Raw genomic sequence first — 12494 nt, 5'->3', positions numbered from 1 at the left:
TTAACCAGTTGAGCCACCCAGTTGCGCCTGCTTTTTTGTAAATCTTAACATGGCTTTGATATACCTCTACCTGGAAAGAGTAATATCAATATCACAATGTCAAATGAAAGAGTCCTACAAAAGTTTCACCTCTTTCATTCACTTCTATTTTCCTAGTCCATACATGTGCATTTTATTTTACTTGGTGTATTGCTTTTGCTCCTGTGTGAAAGATCAGTTCACTATATTTAATTAGGGTGTATGTATGGCCTCTCTATTCTTTTCCAGTAAATAATTTGTCTATTCTTTCACTAATATCACATTGTCTTTATTACTGGAACTTTATAGTAAATCTTGAAGTCAACTAGTGTCAGGACTCCAACCTTGTTCTTCTCTTTCAATATTGTGTTGTCTATTCTGGGTCTGTGCTTTTTCATTTAACTTTATGATCAGTTTGTCAATATCCACAAAATAACTTGCTGGGATTTTAACTGAGACTACATTGAATCTATAGATGAAGTTGGGAAGAACTGACATTTTGACAATATTGAGTCTATCAATGAATACAGAATATTTTTCCATTAGTAGTTCTGTGATTTCTTTTATCAGAGTTTATATTTTTCCTCATATAAATCTTGTACACATTTTGTTGTATTTATACCTAAGTCTTTCATTTTGGGGAATGCTTTTGTACATAGCTTGTTTTTTTAATTTCAAATTCCACTTGTTTAGTGTTGGTAAATAAGAAAGCAATTGACTTTTGTCTATTAACCTCTATCATACAGTCTTTCTATAATCTTTTATTATAGGATTTTTGTTGATTCTTTTGGATTTTCTACATAGACAGTCATATCATTTGCAAACATAGACAGCTTAATTTCTTCTTTTCCAGTATATATATAATATATATATGTATATATGTACATATATATAAAAGACATAGACATAAGACATAGACATATACATATTTTCATATACATATATATATAAATTACATAGACAGTCATATCATTTGCAAACATAGACAGCTTAATTTCTTCTTTTCCAGTATGTATATGTATATATATGTATATATATACATATATTTTTAATTTCCTCTTTCGTCTTATTGCATTAGTAAGGACTTCCAGAAGAATGTTGAAAAGGTCTTGTGAGCAGGTACAGCCTTGCTTTGCTCCTGATCTTAGTGAGAAAGCTTCTCATTTCTCAGCACTATGATATCAGCAGTAGGTTTTTTGTAGATGTTCTTTATCCAGTTGAGAAATTTCCCCTTTATTTTTAGTTTGCCAAGATATGTGAATTTTTAATGGAGAGCATTTGGAATCTTATAAGTTCCATGGATAGGCTTCACGTATTCTATGATCTCTCTAGAGTGTTATACATGAATCTATTTTCCCATGAAGAACTATGTAACTAAAAAAAAAAAAAATTAATAACCACATTCTTGTCTTTTATTCATGTATTTATGATTTATTTTTACTGCTAACTAACTTTATTTCTAACTTAATACCTACTTAAACCCAGCACCCCCCCTAGAAAAAAATCTGCAATTAGTTTTGGGCTGAATCTAAGCAGACTCTGTACCTCTGTGCCAGTGTGTGGTGATGGGGAAGGGTGGCTTGATCCCATTTTCTTGTGTCTATTTACTTTATTTAGACTTTGCCTTGGCTTTGTTCTTATCAATTCAGACCCCTTTTTGTTAGGAGAAAGATACCAGAAACAAATATTATTCCTTCAAAAAAAATCCATATTTCTTCCAGTTAGTAATTAGTAATTAATGTAATTTCAGTATCCCTTAACTGGGATGTCAATTTGAAGTTAGGTGATGACTGAGTGCTTCTTTTTAATTTTTTGTTCCTTTTTTTTTTTTTTTTTTGCTCCTACTTAAAGTCTAAAGTGACTTCCAGGAGCAAACTGTATAGAACGACATATTTCAGGGATTAAATTGATATGATTGATTCTATTTACAATCAAATTTGGGCACTTATGCTATTTTACTCTAAGAACTTATTTATTTAACAAAATCTATTTTTAATAGCTTGCTCTTATTTTAACAGTGATTTACCCCCTTACTTCTTTAATGCAAAATATGACTTTAAAATTCTTAACCAATATCTATATCAAATCAGTTCCCTCAAATATCATTTAGTTCTAATTGTTCAGCTTCACCTCACTTTTGATAATTCTCTTGTGAGAATCTATTCAAAATTTTAATGAGGTTCTAAATTATCAATATTGGTAATCAGTAATTATCATTACCAAAAATTGCATAACTCTTGTGTACTGGCTTTCTTACCTATCTCTCTCATAAGGCGGTAACTTCTCGAAGAGATGGGGGCCTCCATTTGGGTTCACTGTACAAGTCACCACATCAGGAAGAATGCTTCTCATCAGTTTGAGCTACAGTAGTTGCCTAATTGCAAAGTCCAAGTGGCTTCCATGCTTATAGTCTTTCTACCTTTAAAAGTCTTCTCTTCAATGCTATAGAAGTAATATACCTAAGGCTTAAATCTATCTTTTGATATTTTTTATTGACTTTACTTTATAGTCAGATGCTGGAAGGTGAGATCCTTTATTCCCTATCCCTAAATTTCTCCAGCTTCAACTTTTCTTACTATGTGTGTCCACTTGCCTCTAGGCATGTAGAACTAATTGTACTCCCTCACTCTACACTCACCATGCCAGTGCATATGTTGTTCTTTCTGTCCAGAAACCCTCTACTCGCTACTCTTCCTCTCCAACTTTTTTGCCTAACTGCTACATGTTGTCAATGCTCAGATTAGAAAGAATCTCCTCCAAGAAGTCAGTATTATTAAAAGAGCATTGACTTCATGGGTTCTCAAAGGGTTTTGAGGAAGCCTAGGACTTTCTTGATCATACTTTGAGAAATATTTCTTTCATATATTACCACTTAATACTATTCTAACTATTGCAAACTGTTCTACATTTCCATAGCTTTATGAGCATAATCTGCTAAGAAACAATAGAAAACTATTTCCTAAAGTAAACACTAGGACATTAATAAGCTTACTATGTAAATATGGCTTCCTGGTCAATTAGATTGGAGGAAAACTCAAACAAAGCTCAATATCTTTCTGCATTGCAGGACTTCTCAGGATCTTTATTAAGACAATTTGCATTAGGAATGTTCAAGTATGACATACGCATTCAGCGTGTTTGAAATTTGTTTTTACTTGGCCGGATTTTTGTAGAATATCTTATGGGAATAATGATATAAAAGATAAAGAATAAGGCCTCTGAAGTTTATGCAATATTACCACTTTATTTTTTAGATATGGACCCTCTCATATTGATTATTTGCCTACTTTATTCACTATCACAATCCAGATCATATACACTTTTGTTTATTGATTGGAAGAGTTCACTTGTATTTTGTGCATTAGTTAATCAGATTCCTGTTTTGAAATCTCTCCAGCAATTCATTTCAGGACCTTTTCTAATCCAATTGTTTAAGTCTCCAATGATTTCACTACTCTGTACACCTACAAACACTGTTGAAATGCTAGAACCTTGTGATTAAAGGCTTCAGTTGTTCTTTTCATTCATCATCCTTGAGTTTGCTTTTAATAATATAGTCACTTGGAGATGGAGAAGCATTGAGCAGAAATGGGTAGTATGAAACCTTACAGCATGGGAGGCTTTTTCTCCCCCCTCCATTACTCTCTGTCTTGTGATTATTTATTCAGATAGACAGGTTCTGGATATTAAAGAAGAAGTAGAAGAAATATAACTCTCTGTCTTCCCCAATAGTCTTCATCTTCAGTACTTAGAAAAAATTATTTTAATTAAGAGGGAAATGATCAAGTGAAGTTGAGTAAAGCCTAAGGCAGAATTTTGGCAAACACTGCCAAACTTTAGTACCCTAAAGTTTTTTTCACGATTTTAAATACCTTCTGATTAAAATCCATTTAAGAGCTGCTGGGTTTTAAAAAGCTAAATATGTTCTTTGCTAGTGTACATTATCATTTGATGAGAGGAATAGAATGTACAAAATGTCCAAATATGGCTAATTATTTAAAATATAACAGGAGAGTGTCTCAAACTACAGTGCTGCAGAATATGTTCTGGAAACAGTTGTTAGACTAAAGTGAGTGTTCTACCTGTTGGTAGAGCATGGCAAAATTATGTAGGGTTTTTTTGATGTTTGTTTTTAATATGCTGTACTATTAGAAATAGATTTTTAATTATTTTATTATAGGTAGAAAGATGTCAGGAAAACTATTGCATTGAGTTACTAAAATTTGAGCATATTACAGAAATGGGAAGGGAGGAAATATTCTAAGTTTTCAAGGAAAGTAACTATAAGAACACTTAAAATATTCTGTTTATACTTGACACTAAAATCAGATTGGGGAATAAGCCCTTACTATTAAAACCCAACTAAAATGTGGCCAGCATTTTTCATTGAATTTATATGCATAGGCTGATTTCAAGTTGGTGAAGGGTATTGGTCCTCTTTCACAGTATCCATAAACAGGGCCTGAATCCAGCTGACTAGAGCCTGAGAACACGCTAGGGTGCTTCATATTCAATACACAGACCTATAAAGAGAAGAAAAATGAGCCTTGTCCAAAACTCTTACCTCAGCACCCACTGGCAAAAATAAAATGTAAGCTGGGGACCAGGTCTCTTTGAAGCTGATTTTTTAAAAACTCTCTAACAGGCCTCTGGTGGTTACAGATATTGATCGTCAGAAAGTAATCTGTTCAGGTTTGGGGGCATGCCAGTACAAATTGTGGAATGCATTCCTTCCTCTCCAAGGACATGTTGAGTTTTTTATATTGTCTATACTGGTTCACTTGTCAGCTGTCTACTCTATTTGACATGAATTATTTTCTACCTTTTGTGGATGTATAATTAAATATATTTCTTAAATAGGAAATTTTATTAATATAGAATCTTTAGCTTGAGTCAAAACATTTTTTTCATCTTTTTTAACCCTCATTTTTCTTCCATAATCATTATTTGATTCCCTCTGGCTGCCTGCTACTTATTTGTAGTAGTACCATTCATCCATTGAGACCTTTCCATCTGTCACACAGCTTTGCTTTCTTTCCCCAGAAGCTTTATTCTCCTACTGTGCCATATTTACCTTTTTTTTTTTTTTTGGTCTACTAGTTGGATTGATCATTCTTTTGTGCAGGTGTTTTCATCTTTTATATTTTGGTAATTTAAAAAATTTATGTGAAACAAATGATGCTGAACAGGATAGAAGTGACACTCAGAAGGGACATGTTTGCTAACCTTTAAAGACTGATATAATTTTTAAAAATTTTATGTCTTTGTTCTGATACATAGAGATAGAATGGGGGTATATCTAATACAGATCTAAATGTTAAATGAAGTGGAATGAAATGCAATCAGTATTTGCATGTGAGTGAACAGTGACCCTGATATTTTACTTTCTATGTGTCTATATGTTTACTAAGTTTAATTGTTGATTAAAACTTTTATTTGCTGTGAAGTTCAATGCTTAGAAATACTTAAACATAAAGACTAACATTTCTGAATACCACTTCACCTCAGAGATTGCCATCAAGTTCTATTAAAAGGTAGGTATTTTCAGATGAGACAGCAGATTCTAGAGATAGATTGCCATCAAGTTCTATTAAAAGGTAGGTATTTTCAGATGAGACAGCAGATTCTAGAGATAGAAAGATAAATGCAAACATTAAAAAGAGCTTAAGTTACGAAAAGTTCTTTTTTCTTTTGCTTACATTGGTGGAGACATTTCATTAATTCTATATAGTTATAGCTTGTTAGCTTGTTAAGCCCATTCAACTCAAAAATAATTTAGTCCACTTTCTAAGGTTTGCAGATGACCAAGCCCACATGTCTTCAACTACCACTGATTTACATCATGTTGAACTCACTTCCTCAGGGAACATATGCTAATTCTGCTGTGAAGGGGTTCACAGTCTGTTTGAGGAAGAAAGAATACTGACTTTTCACTTAAGGCATCCATCATTGTACAGGACATTGAGAATATATTTGATGAGGGATGATAGATTGTGTTCCATTCACACCTGGTTAGGGTCAGGAAAGAAAAAAAATCATAAAATATTTTAAAATGGTGTTTTATTTTATTTTTTTAAAGACTTATTTATTTGAGAGAGAGAGAGAGAGAGAAAGAGAAGCATGCTTCCCACTAAACAAGGAGCCAGATGTGGGTCTTGATCCCAGGATCCTGGGGCTCAATCCCAGGACCCGGATCATGACCTGAGCTGAAGGCAGACACTTAACAGACTAAGCCACCCAGGTTCTCCTTAAAATGGTGTTTAAAGATTAGGGATATATTAGGGGATAAAATTAAGGATGGTACTAGCAATCAAGAGAGTAGTAGGTAGAGAAAAATGCCAGAAGGAGTGAGTAGCTCAGAAGTATGCAGAAATTTTTTTGAAGGAAATAAGAGGTGTAACTGAAAGCCTTAATAATTATTGACAGCTCACTTTCTCAGTCCCTGAACAACCAAAGATGATGAGTCAGAGTCCTTGCCTATAAGAAGCTCATAATCTAATAATGCAAATTAGTCAAATATGTAAATTGTTATCTCATAGCCCAAAAGGCTATAAGATATCTGAATTGTTTTCTTGAACTGAAGAATCTGGTTATCAGAGCAACTTTTCACAAACGTTATGAAAGCTGGATGAAACACAAAAAGTAGCCCATTGAAAGAAACTAAAGTAGGCAGGTTTTGAAGGGCTAAGGCTGGAAGAAAAAAAAAAAGCATAGTGCTCTGAAATTGACATTCCATGATGCTGTTCCTCTTGAGAGATTTGCAGACTCCTAAGGTTCATGGGATAGGAACCCAAGAAGTCAAGAGGTTTTGGTAAATTCAGAGTGCTAGGAGAAATATATGGAAGGTTAAGGCCTGCCAAGGAGAAGAGACCCTGAGAAAAGCCTAGGTTTGGAGATGAGAACTTAGAAAGGCTATGTTCTAGGAATAAGGGTAAGTCAGAAATAGAACAGAACTTACAAATTTTGAAACCCAGTCTTAAGTCATCTTGATTTCATAAAAACAAGATGATCAGTCTACCCACATTTCTTGTCTGGAAAAAATATTATAATATATTATAATTTTTCATATATTATAGTATTATGTAATATTATAACATTATAATGTCACATGAAGCCACTAAATCTTTATATTCTATGTCTGGAATTCAGTTGGAAAAAATACCATACATTAGGAGATAGAAAAAAAAAGAAAAGAAAAGAAAATCCAGGAAGAAACAAACAGAAGAAAGAGGACCACAGATCATGAAATACTGGAATTTAAGGTATGTGATTTGAAAACATCTGTGATTAACACTTTTAAGAAAATAAAAATTCTCTGAAGTACTTCACACAAGATGGAATCATTAATAAGAGTCACTTGGATATTCTAGAACTATAAAATAAAATCACTGAAGTTAATAACTCAATAAATGGTTTTAATAGTTTTGTAGACAGGGGCACCTGGATGGTCAGGCAGTTGGTAAGCATCAGACTCTTGATTTTGGCTCAGATCATGATCTCAGGCTCATGAGATCGAGCTGCATCGAGCTCTGCTTTCAGTGGGAGTCTGCTTCTCTCTCTCTCCCTCTCTCTGTCCCTCTCCCTGCTCATGCACATGCTCTCTCTCTCAAATAAATAAGTAAATCTTAAAAAAATAGATTACAGACATAGCTGAGATGACTAATGGACTGGAAGTTTTCTCTCTCTCTCTCCATATCTATCTATCTATATCTTTATATTTATATAAATATAATTATATTATATTTATATTTGTAGGTTTCAGTGTCAGCCATGATAAAGTGATAGAATCTGAATTTACCATCCGGCCTTAAACACCTAGAAAGCAGGAAAAAAAATAGATGAAACAACTATTTTCAGATATTGGAAAATAGGTACAGAACTGTTGGCCATTGGAAGGATGAAAACAAATGAGCTATGCCCATCAATTACTCTAGCTTTCTACATGAAGGTAATTCTGGTCCATAAAAAAGAGAGGAAAAACAAAACAGAATTTATTATGTGTTTCAGAGTGAAGGTACAGAGATTAGAAAATGGGGAAATCAAGATTTCTAGAATTTGCAGGGCAGAGTATCAGACAGTTCAAAGATAAGTAGTAACTTCAGAAATTGGTATAGTCCAATAGAAATATGCACATGCATAGGAAAAAGTACATAAGTCTGGCTAAAAACAAATCCCAAGGAAAGGAAATTAATGGAGAACTTTAAGCCAAAAAATTTCCAGAGTTCATACAGTTTAATGAACTGTTCAATTTCCCATCAGCTGGCACAGACTGGTATTATTGAAATCAGATAGAACTAGGTCCATTCTAAAAAATAATAAATAAAGCTTCAAAATGATGAAACTGGGTCACAAGTGAGTGAGCTGCTTCATAGAACAATGCTCAAAATATTAAAAGGAAATAAAACAATCCAGCATTTGATGATATGAAGTTTATGATATATGTCATCTAATAAAATTTTGCTAGATACAGAACAATAAGAGATGTGGAAAATACGAAAACAAAACAGAATGACTTGAAAGAAAAAAAATTTCAAAATCTAAAACAATATTTTCAAAGGGTGGGACTAAAAAGATTATACATTGCAGGAAAAAAAAAATCAGTGATTTGATGACATAGCAATGGAATGTAGCCAAAATAAAGCACAAAAAGAAGACAAAACAAAACAAATGGGGACTCAGTACTTATGAGACATTATTGAGTAGTTTAACATAAATACAATTGGATTCCTAGACAGAATGAACTGAAAAATATTTGAAAAGTTAATCACTGAAAATATTTCAAATTTGATTTAAAAAGGTATAAATAACCATAGTCAAACCCTAGCAGGATAAACTTAATAAAAACCACATCATGAACATCGTAATAAAAAACAAGTGATAAGTAACCAGACGAAAAACACAGAAGAGCAAAGATAAGAATTATTATAAACTTTCATCAGAAATTATAGAAACCAGAAGACAATAGAATGAGACTTGTTAAATGTAAAGAAAAAAAAAAAAACCCTATCAACTTGTAATACCTGTAAGTTTTATACCTAGGGAAAGCATCTTTCAAAAGTGAAAGAAAAAAATTTTTTTTCAGACAAATAAAACCAGAGAAACTGTATCACCAGCAAACCTGCAGTATGAGGCGTGTAAAAGGAAGTTCAGGCAGAACTAAAATGATAAACAGATGGAAACTTTAATCTTCACAAAACAATGAGGAACACTGGGAACAATAAATACATAAATACTGAAAAAGTTTTCTTATTTAAAATGTTTAAAAAGATAATTAAATTTTCAAAAGAAAAAATAATGACAATGAATTGGATTTATACCATATGAAAATAATAAACAAATGAAAGAAAAGTAGAAAGGGAATTATACTCTTGTGAGATTCTTATATTATTCAAGAAGTTGTTTAATACTACTGAAAAGAGTATTCTGAAGGATGCAAATTTCAACCTTGAAGCAACCACTTAAATAATGCGTAGCTAAAAACTCACCAGTAGTGTAGATAAAGTGATATCATAAAAAGTCAAAGGAATGGAGAAAATAAAAACATATGGAATAAATAAAAAGTAACAAGGAAGATGTTAGCTTAATTGCAACCATATTGATTATCATATTAAATGTATATGGCTAAACAGTTAAAAGGCAGGGATATTCAGACTAGATAAATAACCAAATCCCATTAATAAATTATATACAAGAGGGGCGCCTGGGTGGCTCAGTGGGTTAAAGCCTCTGCAGTCGGCTCAGGTCATGATCCCAGAGTCCTGGGATCAAGCCCTGCATCGGGCTCTCTGCTCAGTGGGGAGCCTGTTTCCTCCTCTCCCTCTGCCTGCCTCTCTGCCTACTTGTGATCTCTGTCTGTCCGATAAATAAATAAAATCTTATAAAAAAATAAATAAATTATATACAAGCAGATAGCAGGATAGCTATGTTAAATCAAAAAGTCAATGAAGTAAATTATCAGGGATAAAGAAGACTATTATATTATAATAATTATGTTATATTATATAAATATAAATATATTATAATATTATGAAGTGTTGCATTATTAAAGCATAACAACACTAAGTGTGTATGCACCCAATAAGGACTGTAAAGTACATGAAGCAAAAGTTGACATAATTAAAAGGAGAAATATATGTCCATGATCAATTGGTAGAATGCTCATTAAAACAACAATTGGAAAATTTTTGAGTATAAAGAAAACTTGAAAAAGATATCAATTAATTTGATCTAACTGATATTTAGAGAACAATCCAGCCAACAATAGTAGAAAACATATTCTATACCACATGCTAGCCCATAGAACAAGCCTTATTGACATCAAAGTATGGTCTCTGCTTATAGCATTTTAAAATGAAAGCCAATAACAGAAAGATAGATGAGAATTCTCCAAATATTTAGAAATTAACATACACTTAGAACAACTAGAATATGGGTGAAAAAAAGTAACCACAAGGAAACTTAGAAAATATTTTGAACTGAATATAAACGAAAACACAACATATCAAAGTTTGCAAGCTACAGCTCAACAGCACTCAGAAGGAAATTTCTAGTTTTAAATGCTTAAGTAAGGAAAAAAAAGAATGTCTTAATTAAGCTTTCACTTTAAGAAACAAACAAAAAAGTTAAACCAAAACCAAATAATGTATAAAATCATAAAGAGAAAAAAGTCATTAAGATGTAAAATAGACAAAAGTTTTAAGTAGCAAAGAAACCAAAAATTGCTCGTTTGGAAAATATCCATGTTCAAGATCTATAGGAAATCTAGAAAAGAGTACTAGATACATAGGAAAAAAAATGATACTAGAAAAAAACAAAAGGCTTAGCATGTGGATTGGAGACATAGAAAGAGAAGATAGAATGAGAAAATCAGTATTTGGAAAAACTGGGCCAAGAATTTTTCAGACATTTTTGAAAGATATAAAGCTACAAATGTGAAATATTTTAAAAAGCAAAAGCAGGATAAGTAAAAAGTCAGTACTTAGCTGCATCATAATAATGCTGCTAGATACCATGAGAAAGACAAAATGAAGACGTTTTCAGATAAACAGTAACTAGAAGAATTTTTCACCAGAAGATGAACTTTTTTTTTTTTAAGATTTATTTATTTATTTATTTGACAGACAGAGATCACAAGTAGGCAGAGAGGCAGGCAGAGAGAGAGGAGGAAGCAGGCTCCCTGCTAAGCAGAGAGCCTGATGTGGGGCTCAATCCCAGGACCCTGAGATCATGATCTGAGCTGAAGGCAGAGGCTTTAACCCACTGAGCCACCCAGGCGCCCCGAAGATGAACATTTAAAGCAAAACTAAAAGGATTTTTTGGGCATAAAATAAATGTTCTCAGAGGGAAGATCAAAACTGCATGAGGGATTAAATGCAATGAAAATAATAAAAAAATGTGGTTATTTAAAATTATTGATTGCATACAATAATAGACATGTTTAAAAATATGTTAAAATGATAGACGGAAGATAGTACTAAGTAACCATAACCTGTTCTAAGGAACTTTTCAGTTCTGGAAGGTAGAAAACTACTAATTTTTTTTGTCAAAATGCATGCTGGTAATATCTATGTTAACCTCTTGGAAAATAGTTTTTAAAATGTGTAACTAATAAAGAAGAAAATGGAAAAATAATAGAGGAGAAAATTGAATAATAAATTCTTAGCCCAAAGCAGAAAAAGAAAGGAGAAAAAATAGCAAGAATAAATGGGATAAATACAAAGCCAATAATAAGATGGCGGATTTATGTTCAAATATATTAGTGGTTTTGTTATATGTAAACAGAGAATTAAGACACAAATGCCAGGTTAAAAAATAGGAGAAAAACACTATAGTAGTTCTTACAAATGTTTTCTTACCAAAAAAAAAAAAAAAGGGCGCCTGGGTGACTCAGTGGGTTAAAGCCTCTGCCTTAGGCTTAGGTCGTGATCTCAGGGTCCTGGATTGAGCCCCACATCGGGCTCTGTGCTCAGCAGGGAGCCTGCTTCCTCCTCTCTCTCTGCCTGCCTCTCTGCCTACTTGTGATCTCTGTCTGTCAAATAAGTAAATAAAATCTTTAAAAAAAAAAAAACCAAAAACAAAAAAACAAACAAAAACCTTATAATTCTTACAAGACAGCATAAATAGCTGAACACAGAATACTGAGGTACACATAATACTTGTTGTTAGCTAGTCCAATAAAAAGACAGTGGAATTTAAAGCAAGAATACATTTCTAAAGAGGAAGATTTCACAATGATTAAAGCACCTACTAGGAAAATAAAACATTTCTAAATTTATATACAGATAATAATGTAACATCAAAATAAAGCAAAATCTGAAAGGACTACAAAAAGAGTATTTCAGAATCATATGTAGAGATTAAATCCATTTCTTCGACTGATAAGGAGACAAGAAATTAATATAAGAATAGAAGATAAAACCACAATTAATAAATATTATCTAATAGATCTATTTAGAACACTGAATTTTAAACAGGAA

This window comes from Martes martes (assembly GCF_963455335.1).
Source record: "Martes martes genome assembly, chromosome: 6".
NCBI classification, from domain to species: domain Eukaryota; kingdom Metazoa; phylum Chordata; class Mammalia; order Carnivora; family Mustelidae; genus Martes; species Martes martes.
Note: the sequence above shows the minus strand (reverse complement) of the source record.